At 47.1% G+C, this 20371-nt stretch overlaps 1 protein-coding gene across 1 annotated transcript in view; it reads left to right on the top strand.

Annotated features, from left to right (window-relative positions):
- The window catches only part of LOC119089388 (adenylate cyclase type 2), a 174001-nt gene that overhangs the window by 126462 nt on the left and 27168 nt on the right, over window positions 1-20371 (top strand). The window lies entirely within an intron of this gene.

The raw sequence follows: 20371 nt of genomic DNA, 5'->3' as shown, positions 1-20371 counted from the left end.
CTGGTCTGCAGCCTTGGAAACACTCACGCGAAGCATCGGAATCACCGATGCCGGAAGTTATAATGTGCCTGTCGTTCCTGCAGGCCTCCGGTCCCAGTGCAGTAGGGGCATGTTAATTGATCTAACTCTTCTGGAATCCAGTCTGCGGTCACCAGGCTGGAAACCAGTTTGAGTATCGGCAAACCCTCTGTCACTGTGCTCAACGTGCCGGCTAGGAAATTATGGCAAGCCTGTTGGCGGCGATATATCGTTGCTAAATGAAATGGAGCATATTGTACGGGCTGCTGACGTGAATTCTTTAGATTATCCTCATCAGCGAACATTGCAAAACTTTTTCTCATCCAGAAATTACCAATAATTTGATTGCTTTGCAAACGTATCATTATGAGAGAGACTGCATGTCGAGTAGTCATACCAGTTGGAACGTTTGTAGCAAAATGACACTTTTACTGCCGGATGAGAAAACATACAATCGTACATGAAAAGTGTTGGTCAAAATGTGCCGGCACCCGCGCGAAATCGTCAGCAATCATTGGATTCACCGGCTTCGGTATTTTTACATAAATAGTCTGCAAAAATGCTACAGGGTGCGTAGCCCATTCGTCATGACCACACCCCACCGAAAATAGCAGCGTTGTTTAAAAACTGGTCAGCCACCAAAAACCCGCAAACTTTTTCAAATCGATTTGATTTACCCATCAAAATTGTAAGGCCTTGATCGGCTCAAATAAGATGACGATCACTTGGTATTTTGAAGCGCGTCGTCGTGGAAGGTCATATTGTGCAACAGCATTAGTCGGCTTCAAGCAGCAACTTTACTACCCAGCTCATCAAGGTAGAATATTCCAGCGGATTGAAACTCCTATCTACACAGGCTCACGGAGACGACAGGCCTTTTCGATTGTATTTAGGTATCATCTGCACGACGTTCGTCACGTTTGCTATCACCTCGCTTGTCTCATGCCGCACAAAAGGCACTGGTAGATTTCTATGTAAAAAGTGATTATGGAGTGGTAGCGTACTTGCTACTGCGCATATCTAAGGTTTGTTCTTGCCGCTGTCCAACATTGGTTGCACAACACAGAGGCTGCTTGACTCGTCACTGACATGTTGCATGTCAGCCAATAGTCATTTCCTGGTAATGCACGGGTCAGTTTGTTGTCATCCCTCGCGTTTGAAGCAAAATGCAATAATCGTGAATATTCGAGCAAAATGCAATAATTGTGAATATTCTAGCAAAATAAAGTTCTCGATCGTCTTAAAGAACCGAGGATGTGCGCAGTGTTTGTTTACCAAAATATTTAGTAATCTGAATCGCATAGTACTAGAGATGTAGTTCTTTTATTCAGGTTCCCGTCTCCGCACTGTTCTCAAAATGTGACAGAGAAAAACTCGCCGCAATTGCGGTGTTCCCACGTTTGGGCATATTCTGAATGAAGGTTCAGCCATATTTTTTCCTGCTCAGCCTCCCAACTAATTATGCGCATAACACCCCCGCATGAAACGCATGTGGACGTGGTCATAACACCCCCGCATAAAACACACGTGGACGTGGTCATAACAACCTCGCATGGAACACATGTGGATGTGGTCATAACACCCCCGCATGAAACACATGTGGACGTGGTCATAACTCCCCTGCATGAAACACACGTGGACGTGGTCATAACAACACCGCATGAAACACATGTGGACGTGGTCATACACCCCCGCATGAAACACATGTGGACGTGGTTATAACAACCCTGCATGAAACACATGTGGACGCGGTCATTTTTCGCTACGCTTCTTTAGTGCCGATAACGAAACTCTTAGCCACTTGACCGCAATATCAAGCACCGGCACCCCGCATCAATGACGGAAAAGGACTGACCGCTGTCCAACAAGGAATTTGTTGAGCGAGGTCCGAGCGGGAACCCCGGGAACGTTGGAGGCGGTCATATAGCATGTTGGTCAAGTCCTCAGAATCAGCTCGGTATGCTCGTAGGAAAGTGAGTCGATGTCCTCACGGATGATCGCATATTGTAGGGATGTGCATTCTCTGACAACGCCACCGACGTCTGGTGGCACCGGCTGAAAAGCCGAGTAAGACAGCACAGACCTGGTAATCCCAGCTGAACAGCCGGGTAGAACAGCACAGGCCTGGTAACCCCAGCTGAACAGCCGGGTAAAACAGCACAGCCCTGGTAACCCCAGCTGAGCAGCCGGGTAAAACAGCACAGGCCTGGTAACTCCAGCTGAACAGCCGGGTAAAACAGCACAGGCTTGGTAACACCGGCTAAACGTTCGGGCGTTTGCACCAATCTCGTGAGCAAAGGTTACAGCACTGGTGGCGGGTCGCTGCTCCGTATGCCTGACGGCCAGAGTGGGGTTTCGGAGCGACGATTTGCTGTGCTGCATGACGGAAGTTATTTGTGATACCGCTCTCACACAGCCTTCAGGGAGACGGGCACAAAGGTTTGTGTTCTGATGTGAGAGGCGATTAACCTGTTCCGGAGTGGAAATATTGACGGTTCTTCAATGCTGATTACTTTTGGTTAGCTCATGGCACGCTCATAGTGCTACCAGGTTACGCAGACAATCTGTAAGAGCTTCGACAACGGTACCAGCCTTGTAAATGGTTGATAACCTGGCGGGAACCGTATCGTGCTCAACGTGCGTTACTCGAACATGTTAAGCCCTGTGCTTTCCGAACAGATCATCGTGCATTCACTGACCCCTCGCCATCAGACCCGGCGTAAGCTAGCCCCCCCCCCCCCGCCACATAGCACTGCACACTCATAAACCTTCCGGGCCAAGTCGCGGCCAGTTCGGACAGTTCAGCACTCTGATGCCGATATCTGTCGGTGCGGCAACCTGACCTTTTCTGGGATGTCACCGACGCAGCGCGATGGCTGTGGCATACCTAAATGCTCCTCCGCTGCCTCCCTTCAGACCCGTCCGAGGCGGACACGCCTTGTAGAGAGGTTTGCCGAAGCTGGCCGTGACAACCGGCCTCAGCCTTGTCAAAGCAAGTGGAACTGGCCACCAACGTTGAATCAGCATTAAGTCTGGAGCCATTCGACTTCCGTGTCGGTCGCTATCGGCCGCATATTCAGATCAACCCCGGCGGCTGCGGCTGCCACCGCGAAGCGCGTCGCCGGTACGTGTAACAACACAGAAAGCTAAACTGCTGCTAGGGGCCCGATGCCGCTGCTCTGAGGACGAAGAGCCTTGGATGATCGCCGCTGCTGGACCTCGGGAACGGACGGCTTTGCCAGTGCTTACTCAGGATAGCTGGAGCTGGCATCTCAATCGTGCTCACTGGAGCCCCTCTAGTCCCTATCCTATCTGTCCAGCCCCCTCGAACGACGGCGGCGGTTTTAGTTTCGGATACCACGATCGACTTGAGCGTGCCAGCTGAAGTCGACACGAGGCAGCCATACGCCGTCACCTAAGTCGACATGTGACAGAAGCCACCTACCATCTGAAACCACCGCGCGGGCCAGTTGGCTGCGTCATCATTAATCGGTACCAACTTTGAGCCAACATGCTACATATATGAGGTACGTTTCGCGTCGGAAATGCTGTGCCATCCACTTGATGCTACATGTGTAAAGTTATGTGTACATAGCTAAGTAGGATACCTGTGTCAGCCAAAGTTCTGAAGATTTCCTCGGAACTGTTCGGTCCTTGTCGGCATCGCGCAGCTCTTCGATTCCGATATCGTTTATTCGTGAGATCGGAAGGCAGCACCCATTACATACTATTCACAGACACAATCCGTTACAATCGTTTGTCAAATTAATCAGCGCAAGATCAGTAACAGCCCGGAAGAACTTACGGGTGACAATAGCCCTGTTTACATAGGGAATTGAAAATGCTGCCAGACTGGCACCAAAGCTGTCCAGCTGTAGGGTTTTTAATTTTTGTGTATTCGAGTTGCTAGTAACGTGGCGCTCTTGAGTCGAGCTGTGCAGCGTTTTGTTGTCGCATTGAAGTGCCTATTTAAAAAACCTTAACTACTTTCTGGGAAATCCATGCAGATTTCATGTTTTCATCTACAACTTGAGCAACACTACGACACACCACAATACCAACAGCATCAAAGTAGTAGCCAGCGTCACCCTATACGTGGTGCTTTTACGCCTTAATCCTCGTCCACACGCAGCTTCCAACACCTCCTGGCAGCAGAAACTAAACTTGACCAATCAACGAAGAGTTTCCAGAAATCAAGACCGATAAAAATGGCCATATGGCAGCGAGGCTGTTCAGCCCGGGACGGCTAAGCTACCATATGGAATATGGTAGCTTGGCACAGATTCATTCCAAGCTACCATATCCTCCACACAGAAATGTGATACAAGATGTTTAAGTTATTGCAGTCAGCTGCATAGCCTGGTTGTAAAGCAGAAGCACAAACGCACTTTTAGCACAAATTTGGACGATAACACTTGCGCAAGAGAATTACGGAGATCGTAATCATTGGCACACTTTTGTTCCAATATGGCAACCATTTATTTCCCCAATGTGAACAGGGCTGATATGAGGGTTCGGTGGCTGTGCAAACGCCATTTTGGAGCAGTCCGTGGTTAAATGAATACGGTCAGACCCACCCAAAAATAGAAGTGCTGCCTCCCATGTAGCATAAAGCGGCGTCTCACAAGTTAGCAGCAAAGAGCAAGCATGATCATGAGCTTTGTAGCTACTGGATGCCGGAGCGCACTTGAACTCCCATGCACGGGGTCAGCCCTGCACCTGTACCCGCTGAGGCCGTACCGAACGCTGCATCTCGGCACACTTTTGTTGGGAGAGTGATTTTAGGCATGCAAAAAGCTCGGATCGGGTGTCCTTTTTACGCACGTCGCTTCCATCTCAGAGGGAAACCAGAGCGTGCTGAGCTGAGTCGTGTCCATAATCCGATTACCGTCACGTTTCCATCTTATATCCACCCTCATTTCATGCAAAATGGCGTTAATGGCCAACCATATAGCGAGAAATTGCTGAGGTAATCAAAAGAGTTTCGTTTGAAAATGTCATTTCAGTATGATTTATATTACCCTGTTCTTTAATGGACACACATGGGGCTTTAACACATGATGCAACAACTGCCCGCAGCTTTCGTCGTATTTGAGTGATTCGTCTCGCTTAAAATAGCGACGTGTGTTTTTATGTGGATTATGCACTGGACAAATCATCAGTTCAGATAACAGACAAATGATTGAGATACTACATATATATATATATATATATATATATATATATATATACGTATATATTGATATATGCTTATATCTATGCATATACACTGTATATGCATATTTATATCTGGATTGAAATATATAACTAATTAGATTGAGATAGAATACATTGAGATAGATCCATAACCGGCTAGTCGGAAATGCTGCCCGATCTGAAAGTATTGGCGCTATCAAAATGAGTCCTTCACAATCATTCAGAATGCCGCACAATTTAGCCATTTATTTTCAGAAGAATGAATTTGACATTTGCGGCTTCCACGACGGCGTTTTAACATTAACAGAATATTCAGGGCTGCATACCCTGATTTGATATTTTCCGCAGTTCATTGTGTGATGTTCAAGACAGAAAACACCGATGTGACAACTGCTATTGGTTCTGAGCGCGTCCAGATTTTTGGAACCATCTGCACAGATCCGTGCGCCAGTGGTCGAATGAAACGTCTCAGAATACTGGTGTTGTTTATCATTTTTGTATCGACTTCGTTCGTATTGTAAGATTCTCTAGCTTTCCACTTTTGCAGAAAGCTGGATTTAATCGTTGTACGTGAAGTAGTTTTATGTGAAGTAGTATTAGAAGTTGAAGTGAGTAGACTACAACACGTCGTGATGTAGCACATTGCCGTCCGACTGCAGAAATTACCTTGCGTCGTGTTGTATGGGATAAGTTTCAGCTTCGTTGTCATAAGTAGAGGCAGCGAGTTTTTCAATTCGATCGCTGTCCCAAGTCGCTCATAAGGAGAGGTATTTTCCCTTGCTAGATCTGATGGTCGGCATATTGATGATTCACTCGACGCTTAAAATAACTCAATGTGTCATGAAAAATCAATGCATACAAGACCAAAAATCAACCAAAAGTATCGGCAGACGAAATATGGCTACGTAAAACATTCAAAGGCAGTCTTCCGACTCCGTAAAATATTGGCATAGCAAAATACCAACACGCGAAATTTCGGTGCGCACAATATCGACTCTGCAAAATGCATGCAGCATAAGAATTAGAAGCCTCCAGCTCCGGTTTTTTGACAATATGAGTCCAAAATTGTTTTGTAGGGGCAACAACCTTTTTATCAGGAGATCTGGATCAAACACTTGAAAATCAAGTCCATTCATGCAATGTGCCCAAAATGTACCAACGTGGGCATAAAATGATTTTAAAAAATCACCCAAACTCCCAACACCTCCTAAGCAGCTCCACTTACAAGGCTACAAAAAACGTACATACGGCCGGGTAAGCCGGAAGAATATCTGACAAAGAATATTAGAGAAGAACAGCACACACCACGATCATCAGCTTCGACAGGCAGTGCCTGAATCCCATGAACCCTGAACCATAAACCTTACGTTCTGAAACATTTTCATTTTTGAGGATGAGCGAAACTCGAAATGTTTAGTGCCATTAATATAATCGCTATTTAGTACAACTTTGACCAACGTTTCCTGGCTTCTTAAAGGTCGCTCACTCTACATGCAAACTTTGAATAAAAAACTAACGATGCAAATATTAATATCAGACATGATGTAATATGCAACATAGTATATCTTAACTGCAAAATACCGACACCGAATGGTTTAAGCTGTTTAGGGCCGCGTTAGATCTGTCGTCAGAATGTCTTCCAGAACCAATCATGGTCCAGTATTCTCACTGCGTCACGTTTTGTGACCGAAAAGTCACGTAGTTTGTGGCGTCACGCGCCGGCTGCCGCTGCCGCCAAGGTTTTCTGACAGCCCGGTAGCATGGAGAGAAGCTGCTACCTGATTAAGTAGGCCATTCTGACAACGAAGCGCGAATTTGATGCGGCACCTCTTGTGTTTGTGAGTACGGGAGGCTGCAGCACGTGTATAATTTTGAGAAAATGCGAATGAAAAATCAGGATAGATAACATGCGCCCAGGTGGACTGTTGGATACCCTTTGCTAGGATGGTGGTGAATTTGACCCCATGCAATCTCAGAAATTAAGAGAGCTAGAGACGCCAAATTCATAGGGTGTAAATTTGATAAGTGAGTTTACGTACAGGGTGTGTAAACCTGTACGTGAACTCACCCAGGTCAAAGTTTGGGATTCCTAGGTCATGACTTTCGGGTCAAATAAAATCAAGCAAAGTCAACTTCTAGGTTGGTCTCCAAAGAGCCCCTGGAGTTCAGATAATTGTTCTAGGCAAACGGTCACATGCTCATTTAAAGTCAGTGACGTAGTTGGACCCTTTAAAGGTCATGGTAACCAAAATCATTCAAGACTGCTTTGAGTTTTGCGTTTGAAAGAGCGTCAAAGAATACGCTAGGCAGTGTGGTCCTGACCTATTCCGACCTTTAAAAAGTTCATGGAAGATAAATCATGTGATTCCTGTCATCAATAAATTCGAATTGAGCACCAGAAACTATCCCTTTAGTGAGCCCCACAGTAATAAAACAGGTTGGTTTTGACCTTGGCCTAACCTTTGTACCCAATCCTAGGTCGACTTAATTGGCTCATTTAATTGTTATGTTCCTAAGATAGTGTCTCAGAGAAGTATTGGTTCGTTTGGCACTCCGTTGTTGCATCAGATTGAATGATTACCTAGAAATTAACTTCCTTGAAAGCATGGCCTGAATGTGACTTGTCGTGGGTCAGCGACCTTATAAGGTACGTCTAAATATCTGATATCAGACGATCCGATATTTAATTGTCTACATCTGTGTAAAATTCAGGCACGGCTTCACCGCGCCATTCGAAATTATTCTGGAAAAGCCTTCCGGGGGTCCAGTTGACCCCACCCAAGCTTGTGATAAGAAGACTTGGACTGTCTCATAAAAGTATAACCATGGAAAGTGAGTAGTGTGGTGAGTGGTTGCGTTGCCCAGTGCATTAACAGCATCGGAGTAACCTAAAAGGCAGGAAGCCAGGACAAGCGCCTCGCATCGCGAATAAAGTCTCATGGTCTGTCAGTACAAGTAGGAGTTAAAAAAAGGACGGGCCTCATGCCAGTACAAGTAGATGTGAGAGAAAAGCCTTTTCTACCAAAAATTGAGTGAACATTTAAAATTAGGTGGAAATGGAAAGCAGCACTTAAATGATGGGCAGAATAGATCGTAATACCAGAGCAGGGGGCACACTTCCATACGCCATATTATAGGCAATATGTTAGGCCTGAACGGACGGTGGGCACGATGATGCTGGGAGGGTGTTTAATAATTTTTGTAGGTTATGCGTGCTGCACTGACAGTTGTGCGGTCTGATGTAGTTGAAAGGCCAAGAAAAGAGGAAGGTAGAAGTGAAAACTGTCCTGTCAGCCCTCACATCGAACGCCCGGTCAGCACGCATGACGTCACACATTCCAGGTGACAAATGTGCTGACGACAGATCTAAAGCGGCTTAGGCGGGCATCAACACACGTCACTAAAAAAACATGGTACGGAAAGGGTCGGTAAAATGCATTGCCATCTAATGATGTATTTATGACAGGTCACTTGGCACACTTATCAGAGCAATAATGAATGAATTTGAGATACCAAATTCAACAAAGGCAGTGAGATCCGGCCCCGAACTGCAGGCATGTTGGTTTATTAAGCTGCGCTATGCACTGCGTGTCTTGTCAACATCGTTTTTTGTCTTGCCTCCGGTGCGGGCAAACACGAAGCTAATAATCTGGCAGTATCTGACATTCTAGCTATGTTGTTTAAAAAATGCCGCTATTCTTTCTGGTGGGTGCGGCACAGGGTAAAGGGTGGCATCGCTAACAGGCACTTCCAGGGGCGACACCTGACTACGATGAGTCATACCAGTGCCCTGGGCTGACCACAAATCCTCCTCGGTCGGGTGTGCCTGTGTGGGCGTCCAGCCAAATTTCCTGGGGTGGCATATCACTCATGAATAGAATAAAAGTCACATCATGTCTCTGTGAGCTGCACATCATGCCGTTATGCATTGCATGCTGAGCCTCTGTCGGAGTACTGCTAGGAATAGCTAGACATTGTTTTTTTCCTTCTCCTATACATTGTAGGGTATTTATATTGAACGTCGTAACGTAAAATGTCACCAACTATTCTGATGACATTCACTTAGTTTCGAACGTATGTCCGCCTGTTTGTATGTCTGTCCGCATTTTTTGAACCAGACGCACAACATGGGCAGAGATAAGGATCGCCGTGAAATTTGTGCGTACAAGGAGCTGAACCCTTCTGATGATCTACGGTGTGAGTCAGCGCCCGTCCAGTAGCGGTATCGGCCACAGAGCACACGAGAGTGAAGCATATTACGGAACTGAGCATGGGGACCATGGATGCTTTTTCGCGTGTGGAGAGGAAACAAGTTGTACTAAGACCAGCCCCTCGAAAACATGCCGCACAATACTCGAATAACTATGAATGTGTTGTTCCTACATACAGATGCCTGCCAAAGGACGCAGGCATTGAAAGCGTGAACAACCTTATCAGAACACACTGTGCATCACTGAGATGCGAGTCAATGTTAACCCCCGCTTTGATAGAGAGGGAGGCGGATGCTCCACCCTCCTGAGGTTTTCAGACAATACGTCACCGGCATATCGTGCAATCATGCGGAGATTTTCAGCACTCCATGAGGCATTCATTGCGCGTGTTTTGACACAAAAAATCCCCTAGCATTCAGGGTCTATCTTCAAGAAGTGAAGTTATGAATCTACGGACCTACGGAGTTACCTCCTGCACACGGAGTTACGTTATGTTACATTCGGAGTACAAAGCATTAACAAGCCACTTTCACGAAAGTTCGTGGTTTCGTAGGTTCGTTGTACGCAATTTCATCAGATGGCGTATATTTTGTTTTAGTGGTGACTTAATCATGCTTAACTTGGGGAGTAGATAAAACTAAAGAATGTAATTTTTATGTAGTAGAAATGTCAGAAATTAATTGTGCATCATCGGTAAAAGGTTCTAAGCAATGGAAACTTGAGAAAAATAGAAGGAATCCATTTAACCAAGTATGGAGAAGCGAAAAATACACGATGTTTGCTTGCATGAACGGCGCAATGCTTGCGATGTATGCCGCGCTTTGACGAGTGTTATTAAAGTTGGGGCAGCTAAAATATATGAGGAGCTCATTATCTCAAATCTGAAAATAATAAAATTGCAAAAGGAGGAGTTAAAAAGTGAAAGTTACGGTTAGAGAACTGCTAATTGGAATGCACTCGAAGTGTTCATATTGTATAAGTAACAATTAAGCACCAAGTATTGTTTTTGTGTGCCACAAAATGTTTTCAATTCGTCTACAAAAGAATATGAACCCATACCCGTGGTCACTGGCCCTAAACTGCCGCCCTTCGGCTCATTGCCAATGAGTGCCCTGGTCGTCATGAACCAAGGCATTTTATTTTTGGGTTTTCGACCGCATTGTGGGCCTTTGACCATTGAAGTTCTTGGACATGGAAACGGTCGTAATGTCATAGCAGCGCCTTAAATAGTTTAATCTTCCCAAATTTTGCTGTGGTCAGGAATCTAGCGGGGTAAGGACTACAAGAGCTTCTCTAGGAAGACCCTTCAGCGACTCCAGCGCTAACCACATCCATGGCCATTGATGGATGTATGCCGATGGGAAATCTTGAGGATTTGCGTGTGGGGGAAGTGATGGATGCATCCCGTGACCCTATTCAGCGGGTCCATATCCACCACAGACTTATCCGTGATGCAACTGCCAAGCGCGCAGAAGGTCGTCACGAAACCCCTGGCAGAGGGGCATGCTCCCCCCTCCACTTATGGCTCCAAAGAGCCCACAGGGCCAATTACCAAGAGCCGGATTGAAGGGTCGGAAGGGCTTTCTAGAGTTTTAAAGACCCCAGCGGCCCGGCGTGCAATGCCGGGCCATCGTATATCAGTCAACGGGCCGCGCATGCCGATCAGGTGCCCGCTGGGACAATGAGGGCCTTAATGTCGGTCGAAACCCATCAGAACCGAACATTCGGCTACGTGCCGGTCTGGCTCCAGGAGGCCTATTTTCTAAGCTGAAGCGAAGCCGGGGACCGCAAATGCCACTGAAGGCGGTTCGCATTAGCCGAGGGAAGTGGCAGGAAAACTTAGGCCCCTTGTCTCTGCCAAGACGTGACAGTGCCTAACAGCGGATCCCATGTTGGCAAGAAACCGCGAGTCAGCAAGGGGGCATGTTTGCATAACAGGGGCAGGGACGCAACTGCTAATGCCAGAGAACCTCTTGCATTGGTTAAGGAGTCCGGTGATGAAATAATAAGAGAAATGTCAATTCACCTCCGTCTTGTTTCAGCTGGGCTCGATGCGTCGACTTGGGGCCTCGTGCCAAACTTTTTTAAACTCTTCCATGATTTTCAGTAAATAGTCTCACGGTTGTAATTTCGTTTTCAGTTGAGGGGTTTTGGGGCCTCAACCCCTCCCCCATCAAATGAGCTCCAGCCCTCCCCAATTTTGTGATGAAAGTGGACAGAATACGAGGAGATATCTTTTCATAAATATTTTGTGGTAAACTTGGGCTATTTTGCATTGCCCCCCCCCCCCCACCCCGAGCTCATTTTGCGAAACTACTCCCCTGAGAAGACTAGCACGTTTGCCTAAGCTGGCCATGGATGTTATAATTGTGCCCAATGGGCAAGTAAATTCCCACAAATGAAAAAAAACACATTTCGGTGGGAAACAGACATAGCCATTACTTTTCCCAAAGAAGGGCGTGAAACATTAAATATCCCCCCTACTCCCGACAATTGGGACTAATTACTAGCACCCATGTCCAAATTGTTGCATCATTTAACACAAAACGTGATTTGTGATTTAATGTGGCTTGATTGAAGTTGATTGAAATTCGTAATTCGCGATTCGTGCATCCTCCCGACGTTCCGCCGGTACGAGGCGTCTCGGGCACGAGTGAGCCGAAATGACCCTGGAGGAAGCCCCGACCAGGCGCCCTGCGGGTACCCAGCAGAGCGGCCTCTAGCCGAACTAAAGTTCGGCGGTTTGGTCTCAGGCGCATGTGATCCTGTTCTACCGTTATCCATTGTTTTGCATTCCATAGCTCTGAGATGCTAGTTATTGGTCGGAAGCGCTCAAAACTAAACAACAAAATAACTAAATCGTCATTGAAGCTTACACAGCCTGAACGACATCGCATGGAATCAAATTGGCAACCGTAACATCTGATTATCGTGTTCATGAACGCCAGATATGACAGACTCGATTTTCTTCGCGCTGGTCCTCAGCGCTATATGACCAATGGGATGGCAGGATTTAAATGGCGTTTCTATGGCGTCAGCATACCTGAATGACCTTGAAGCGTTTTGTATAAATAGTCCGCACATCTTCGCGGGAGTGTAGCTCAGAAACTAGACGGTTTGAGGAATTACTAAGGACAAGGTTGTAAACGGCACCAGATGCTCTTCAATGTGGCTATTTCAGTTAAAAAAACATGCAAATATGGAATACTCTCTTTAAGCGACCCACAATTTTCGGCTGAGATCCACTTTATGTTGCCGAGACAATAGCCAAATTTTCTGTCACGGACGGCGACAATGGCGGCTCCAGCACCGTCAACTTTTTGTGCAGTGAAGCAATTGGGAACCACGTGTCATCCTTCAAGCTGCTAATCCAGGAATGAGTAGGTGCGTATAGCACGCGCTCGGGAGGGAAGGTCAATTTGGCTCCCCCAAAGGGTTTTTCCATTTTACCTTCCTAACAACGCAGCGTAGCCACGCCAAACACCGCCTGTCTATACCCAATTGAAATTCGATCTTTCTGTATGACAAAATTAGACATACCTTGCAAGGTTGCATGACCTATCTTAGGTCAAACCTAGGCCATCACAGTCAGTGCAGACAGTTCTTACGGAATCTTCCAAGCTGATGCGATAGCGGAGTGTTCGACGAAGCCACACATCTTGGAGGTGGTTTCTTTGACAACTTGCATAGCACGCGCGGGTGGGCATCATATTGAGCCCCGAGGGGTTTTCCGTCATCCCTTCCTAACGGCACAGTGTAACCACGCCAAGCTTGGCTAATTAATAAACTAGATCATTTAATTTAGGAATACGAGTAAATTCATGGACCTTGTGTCAGGTGTGAAGGTTGGGTCGCGGTCAAAGCCAAATTTGTTTGTGTGGTAGAGGCATTGTTTTGTGTGGTAGCTTTTACGCTTATTTTGATTTCTTATTACAGGGATGCCATAAATGTGCCGTTTGAACGTGATCAAAGTCAGAAAAGATGACTTACCAACAACGGCCGGGGTCAACCTTTTGTCGTTTAGGAAAATACCGCCTACCATCATGTTTAATGCTTATGAAAAGAGTTCAAAGGCCACGAGATTTTTTGCTTTTTTCGTCACTGCGACTTTCTGAGGGTCAAAGGAGGTCATTCGCCCGAAATGAACACCAGTGAACTTTCGTTTCTAGATGCATCCGTGTTAAATGTGGTTGTAAAAGGAGGTTTGAGAGAAGTTCGGATAGACACCGATCCGAAGTCTTTAGAAATTCACAGACAAACTATGTATTACCACTATGTCAATTTCGACAGCTTTTGCGCATGCTATATACCGGTAACTGCGGCTGCAATGACGAGGGGCGGGCTAGGGCAATGAAAGACACACAGTTTTCCCTGCTGTTCATGACTTGTTGATGTTGGTTATGACGTATGGTTTGTTTTAGATCACCTCGTCTTCACAGTAGCAGTCAAGTGCAACAATAAGCTGTGCTTATATCAAATAATCCCTCAATTGCGGCACATTGAGATTTGACCGTTCTTTGAAAATGTTGGTTGCTATTCTTGAGTTGCTTTTTTTGGTGAGATGTTTGTTTTAAGCTGTTTAGGTTATGCTGCCTGGTTTACTGGTGTATCACGTCTGTCATGGTGTTTCACTGTTATTCTTACTACAAAAACAAAAGGTGGCTTTTCATATTTTTAGCATGCCTGGTGCAATGCTCCTTTTTGGATGTGTTTAAAATTTAATGGATAGGAAACACGTGCAGTATGTTGCACGCTAAAATTTCGGACAACCAAACTCCGCCAGGTCTGACCCGCGCCTTGACCGAAGGCGCGCGGGTCAGATGCTGGCGGATTGGCGTGTTAAAAATTTACGCGTCTAGTCTGCACCATCCAGCATTGGTGTCTGCACTGCACCATCCAATATCCAACTATTGAAAAGGGGAAAATCCGTAGGAAAAGACCATCTGTAATATGCGCATGCCAATCAATGTGTTGCCTGCAACGAACCGGATAGTTCGTTTCTGGAATGGAGCGATATAGTAATAGTTAGCCTTCTTGCTCATTCTCTTTTTTTAACGCGAACGGATGGGGGTAGCGATGCCATCATGGATGGGGGGGGGAGTAGCGATTATAGCTGTGCCAAGCCTCTGACATTTTCAAACTAAGAATGGTGGAGCTTGGCGGAAAAAGTACAGTCTCAGTACATTACAAAGTACACACAAAGTACATTGGTCTAAGCGAGATTTCTCGATTGTTCACAATCTTTGTGGTGGCATATCGGAACAGTTGTTGGATCAATTCCAAGTAAGATAAGCGGGCGTAGTCTTCATACATCCGGGATATCACCATCCGAAAAACCTCAATTTCCCGTTGCTAGTGAACAAGTGAGCAGCGTGATATGCCACAGGCACAGATCTGAATTAATATGACAATGTAGAGGCATCGGTTTAATGGCCTTCTGAACCAGTTGGCGAGTAACAGATCTTCCTGCACTTCCTCAGACGGCCCCCGGCCAATATCGCTTCCTTTCCAAGTCAGCTGAACTGCTCTTGATCTTCCACACTACCGCTGTTTTGAAAGGCGACGCTTTGAGCAGGAGAATCGCGTCTAGCATATCTTCTTTCATTTTACTGAGGTTGCGACGACGCGGAGCATAGGCATTGCTTTTCACGGCCAAATAATTTTTTTTCACGGCCAAATTTCACGGCCAAATAAAAAATTTCAGATACCAAATATTTTCACATCTCTTTCAACAATCGACCTTATATGGTAGGACCCAGTGCGTTTGAGGCGATTTGAACGTGCAAGAAGTGCGTGGAGCTCGCTCACTTTGAATTCGGAACGACAATATGTTCGGCTCGCTGCTGTTGTTATATCGTAGGAGAGGCACGAGACCAATTACTTCAGACGAAACAGATAACGGAAAATCTCAATGGAGATGTGCGTGTCCCTTCGTATATCAAGGCACGGGCTCTCTCCCATCTGGTCAACATTATAACGAAAACCGCAGCGCTATTGCGGTAAAACTGGCGGATGGAACAGGGGAAATGTAAATGGTAACGGAGTTAAGAAAATCTCTGACAAATTGCCGAAAGGATTTGCCGAACAAAAATTCGATCGCTGAACGTGGTTGGATCCCTGAGTACTTGGCTGTGACGGTGTGCACGCTGTTCACTGTGCATTCCAACCGCTTGTAAGGAATCTTGGAAAAACACTCAAATTATTTGCGCTATAATGGTGGGTGAACCGACACCGACAGGTATCTCTTTGTTCGGCTGTTTTCAGTATTTTGTAGTTTCCCTTACTAATGCAGATGGCGTAAACACGCTTAACATCCTTGCTATTGAGAGTGCCAGGGTATTGAAATGGGTAGATAAGTTTACTTGTTGGCTGATTAAGACATCTCTGACCCGTTCTAACATTTTCACCTAGCTTTTAATGTAAACGTTCACAGACTTGAAGAAATGATAACAGACATGGTGTTGGTGGACATGTTCCACGACGCCAACGTACGCTAGCCTCAACCGGAAGGTCGCTTATTGGGTCGAAATAGCACAGTATGCATCACGAGAGACTTCAGAGGCTGGGTAATTTCATTTTACACCTATCGCCCTGACTTGTAAGGTTAATTTGCACCTTAGGGCCGCAAAGTTGAGTGTCATTGGAGGCTTTATGTCAGTTCGATGAGGAATACCATTCGAGGTCATAAATCTAGATGTGGGCTCAGGATGCAGAATCCAAAGTCCGGTCGAGGGGCAATGCCGTGGGACATTTCCATGAGCCGTCTTCTGTGTTTTAGTGATCCTGGAAGGCGTTGCGAGTGCTTAGGGCACGTGGCATCTCGGCGACCAAGATGAAGAGCTGAGACTGAGACGTGGAACCTACTGCACTCGGCTACGCGCTGTAGCGCCAGTTTGCTCTCTTGAAAAAGGGTGCGCGGTGGAATACGATCTTCCTTTCACTGCGAGCTGCCTGCGCGAGCCCAAGAACCATCACCGCTGGCTGAAGTTCGGATCAAACGACGGGGAGTTACGTCGCTGGGACAGCTCTTGACCTTCCCATGATGAACGAACACCAAAGTTTTTCGTCTGGTGTGGTCTGGCCTAAGATCCAACAGGCTCACCGAGGTCGGCGACTTCTCATGTCCTGCATAGTGGCGACATATCGAAAACAGCTTGAAAGGCACCGCAGAAAACACCCAGGTTACGGGATGCGGCCTTATGGTTGAGCCATCTTGGATTGTGAGGGACTTGAAGGTTCTTCAGGGGAGGCAACTCTCTGACTCGTCATTGTCATTTCGTCATCTCAGGACCACTGAGCTATGGATCCTACTTATGCTTCACGGTCCTAAATAACTGAAGAGGCAGATCTGCTTCGAGAACGAAAGACGCGATCATGCCGCTGGGTCGAAGATCGATGCCGCGCTTTTCAACACTTGGCGCTTTGTTGCTGTCACTTTTCTGTAGCTTTGCGTTTTGTTGGAAACGCTTCACACATTCCGGCTAATGGTCTCCAGCTCGGCATTCCAGCTGATCCCGATCAACGGTGCTGTTGGCAGTGTATTGCGTGCTGGGGGCAGACTGCTGTGAATCAAGCGCAAAGCAAGAACCTCTCTGGAGATGCGTAGTCACTTTCAAGGCCTGAATCCATTTTGTGGCATCAGCTGGGCGACTGTTTCTGGCCATCAGTGCTGACTTAACGTCCTTCTCCTAATTCAGGAAAAAATTTATGATAGACAAATATGTTATGTTTTACTCAGCACGAATCGCGCATACGTCGTATACTTTCCAGCTACGGCCAGAGAAAGACTTGACCAAGGCAGGCTTGCTTGATGGTTCCCATTCAGTGAAGCATGTTTTCGCTCATCATCGCTAAGGGCTCTATGCCAACCGAATCTGCATGCATGATAGAGTCGCCAGGATGCGGGGTCTAAGCATCGAAATAGTTTGCAAAAGACCGTACGGTATATTGCCGCTACATCGGGGTCTTATCAGATCTCGTTAGGCTCACTGGGATGTGAAGTCACGAAAACCAACTGAGTGATTGCTGCGAGCACAGTTGGCTCACCTTTTCAGTTGGCCCGCTGCTGCGCTCGCCAACTTTGCTAGCTTCTTGTGAGGTACTGACCGAGCACATGCTGTTGCGCGTCGGCCCTCTCGGTTCCCCCCACAGATCGTAATTTGCAGACCTCTTTCGTCTCTGCCAGCGTCGAATACGTCGGTCAGTTTTCAAAGAGGTGCCCCACATCGCTTCCTCACTCCTCCCCTCCCCCCTCTATCTACTGATTTTTTTGCGGCCATCAATTTTTCCGCTCACTTTTGCTCCGCGCGTCTGTTGGCTCGCCCCTCTCTTGGCTCCTGTTAGAACCCAACAATTTGTGACAACAGGCAATAGCTTTGCCTACAATCAAACATAGTATCAATGTTTCGAGCACACCTGCCTAGCGTACTAACTCGTGAAGTCACTTTGCACGTAGTAGGCTCTGGTCGTACTGGAATCTGCCGTATTCAGCAGGGCCCTGACATATGGGTATTCATACAATACTTCAGGCGGCTCAGGGCGTCTCTTCAGCGATAGGACTACCTGGCGCAATAGCTTTCAAGATGCTCCGAGCAGTTTTATTCGCAAATCAATGGAACGTGTGCGATGCACGCTTTAGCCATGCTCGTGAATCATTTCCTACAGGAGACTGTGAGGCTATGGACGCTTTACCTATCTCTAAATTATTATCGTATTTGCCAACTGCTCACCGCCTAGAATGTCCAAGACAACAGCACCCGCATGCGCGTTTCCCTATGGTACTTGAGTGCTGGTAATTGCTAAACATCTTTGGAGCCTGTGATTTATTGAAGCGCAAATGCGATCCAGTGTCCGTAATAGAAAATATCGTAATAGAAATAATCGTACAGAACCACGAGGTTGAGGACGAGAGGCCCCAGAGGCGTGAAAAACACTGCTGTGGTTCACGGCGTGGTGATGACCTAACACTGGATGAGCCAGCGTCGTACCAATATGATGGCTAGTGTTTTGGCCACTTCAGAAAGAACCCCGGACACCAAAAGGAGACCCGTCGGTGGTTTGAGCTGCAACGAATGATTCGAGCTGTAATGAACAATGTTTTAAGGGTTCAGATGTTGGAGTTAGTATTATTCGGTTAATGTTTTCCGAAGGGGACTATAAATAGAGTTGCACCCTCACGCCTTCCGTCCTCAAGACTGCCGTCGACGCCAACTGACATTGGCAAGTTGACAGCCAAGTCTTCTTAACAAGATGTGGTTCAACACAAAGTCTACAAATCCTCTTCAAGTGGCTGTAAATGGCGGAGCAGAATTGCTGAGAGGCTTGAGGATTACAAAGTACGGCCTCCTAACTTTGTATTGATGTCTGTCACAATCTATTCACTGAAAATCGTCGGTTGCCTAAGGAGCTCTTCAAAGCCTGAAGCCTTTAGTTCAGATTTCCAAATAGCGCTACGTTGGTTAGTTGAGGCCTGGGCTTCAGAGGGTCTGCATTCAACACACATCCCCCCGTGCACTCCCACCGGCGCTCGCCCTGGCGGGAGTGGACGGGCTTCCCGATTCTGACCACCGCACTAACCGGCAGGACGTAACCCGTTCCTGAAATATGAAACATGTTTGGCCCACAGCATTACGCTGTTGCTGCCTGGTGATTGTGTGCATGGAGTTTGCCAAAACTTTTCAGGACATCAATGACGATGTTGTATTTCTCAGACCAGGCTCCAGACATTTGTCGGATTGAAGGTTAATGCATCAGGTCCGCTGGTGGGCTGTTTGAGGCGGCTGAGTATTTGTAGTGATATAACCAGTGCAGCCCAATCTCCATCACACCGGCTGTCTGGAGGCGGAACCATCAACGGATCCTCGTCGTGTGGTGTCTGGAGTAGGTTAGACACTGTCCTTGACGAGAACTGGGCGCAGCAGTCTGTCGAGGTTAAGCTAAGTTCAGAGCGGAGAAAGTAATACTGTGCGTGATTAGTATTGCGATCATATCGTTCAGTACCGTTTCAGGAGTTATCGACACATTTTCAGGTAACGTCGTCCAGCATGTATTAGCTGATGGAGTTCAAGTATGATCTCTTTTGCGCTGCAACGTTGCAAACGAGTTTCCAGATCTTGCGAAGCGCCCATGTAAGACGTAATTACACACATTTAATAAATGTAGGAAAACCGATAGGCAAAGGTCGCTTTAATGACCAACGCCGTTCATACACCCAGGAGGTTGTCGATACCAGCACACAGCGTGGATCAATGCTGTGAATAATACACACACTCCATCTAGATGTCGGGTTTGGCGGCGCCAGATAGGCGGATTAAGGCTTGGGAATCACGCCACATACCACCGTGCGGTAGGGGAACACGCCACACGCCACCGTGCGACAATCACCGGTAGTTAGCCAGCTCGGCACGTGCGTCCGTTGTGACACTCCAGCGCCTCACGACGGTACCGCTGAGAACCATAGACAGGATGGGCATGTATGGTCACAACCCTACTTCCGATGAGGCCCAGGCCTAGGCTTTCATACGACGTACGATTCAGTTCATGCAGGACAGTCATCAGCCAGAGGCATTAGGTTATCAGGTATCGTATGGCGAAGTGTATGTGGCCTCGCGCCACCGGTGCGGCCGCTGATGGCAACTGACAGAAGCTGGGCGTGTAGACCGTACTGAAGCGAGAAGGCCACGAACGCAGGCGCATCGCAACACGTCGCAACACCAGTCAGCTTTGTCGACATCGTCCATTCACTAGCTTGGACACACGCAAAGCACGTGTCCGTGGTGGACGCAAAGCAATTGGGACTGCTTGAGCTCGCTGGGTTTGTTTTGCGGGGCGAGACTTTGGCTGCGGCGCCAGGCCTTGCAGCCGATGGCCGGACTGAAGCAGGGCTGGGATCGACTTAACGATCTGTCGAGCCTGACTGTTTGCACGAGCCGTTTCGACCCGATCCG

This window comes from Pollicipes pollicipes, unplaced genomic scaffold, assembly GCF_011947565.3.
Source record: "Pollicipes pollicipes isolate AB1234 unplaced genomic scaffold, Ppol_2.1 Scaffold_3087;HRSCAF=3621_pilon_pilon_pilon, whole genome shotgun sequence".
Taxonomy (NCBI): domain Eukaryota; kingdom Metazoa; phylum Arthropoda; class Thecostraca; order Pollicipedomorpha; family Pollicipedidae; genus Pollicipes; species Pollicipes pollicipes.
The sequence above is the reverse complement of the archived record's forward strand: the minus strand, read 5'-3'. Positions and strand labels throughout refer to the sequence as shown.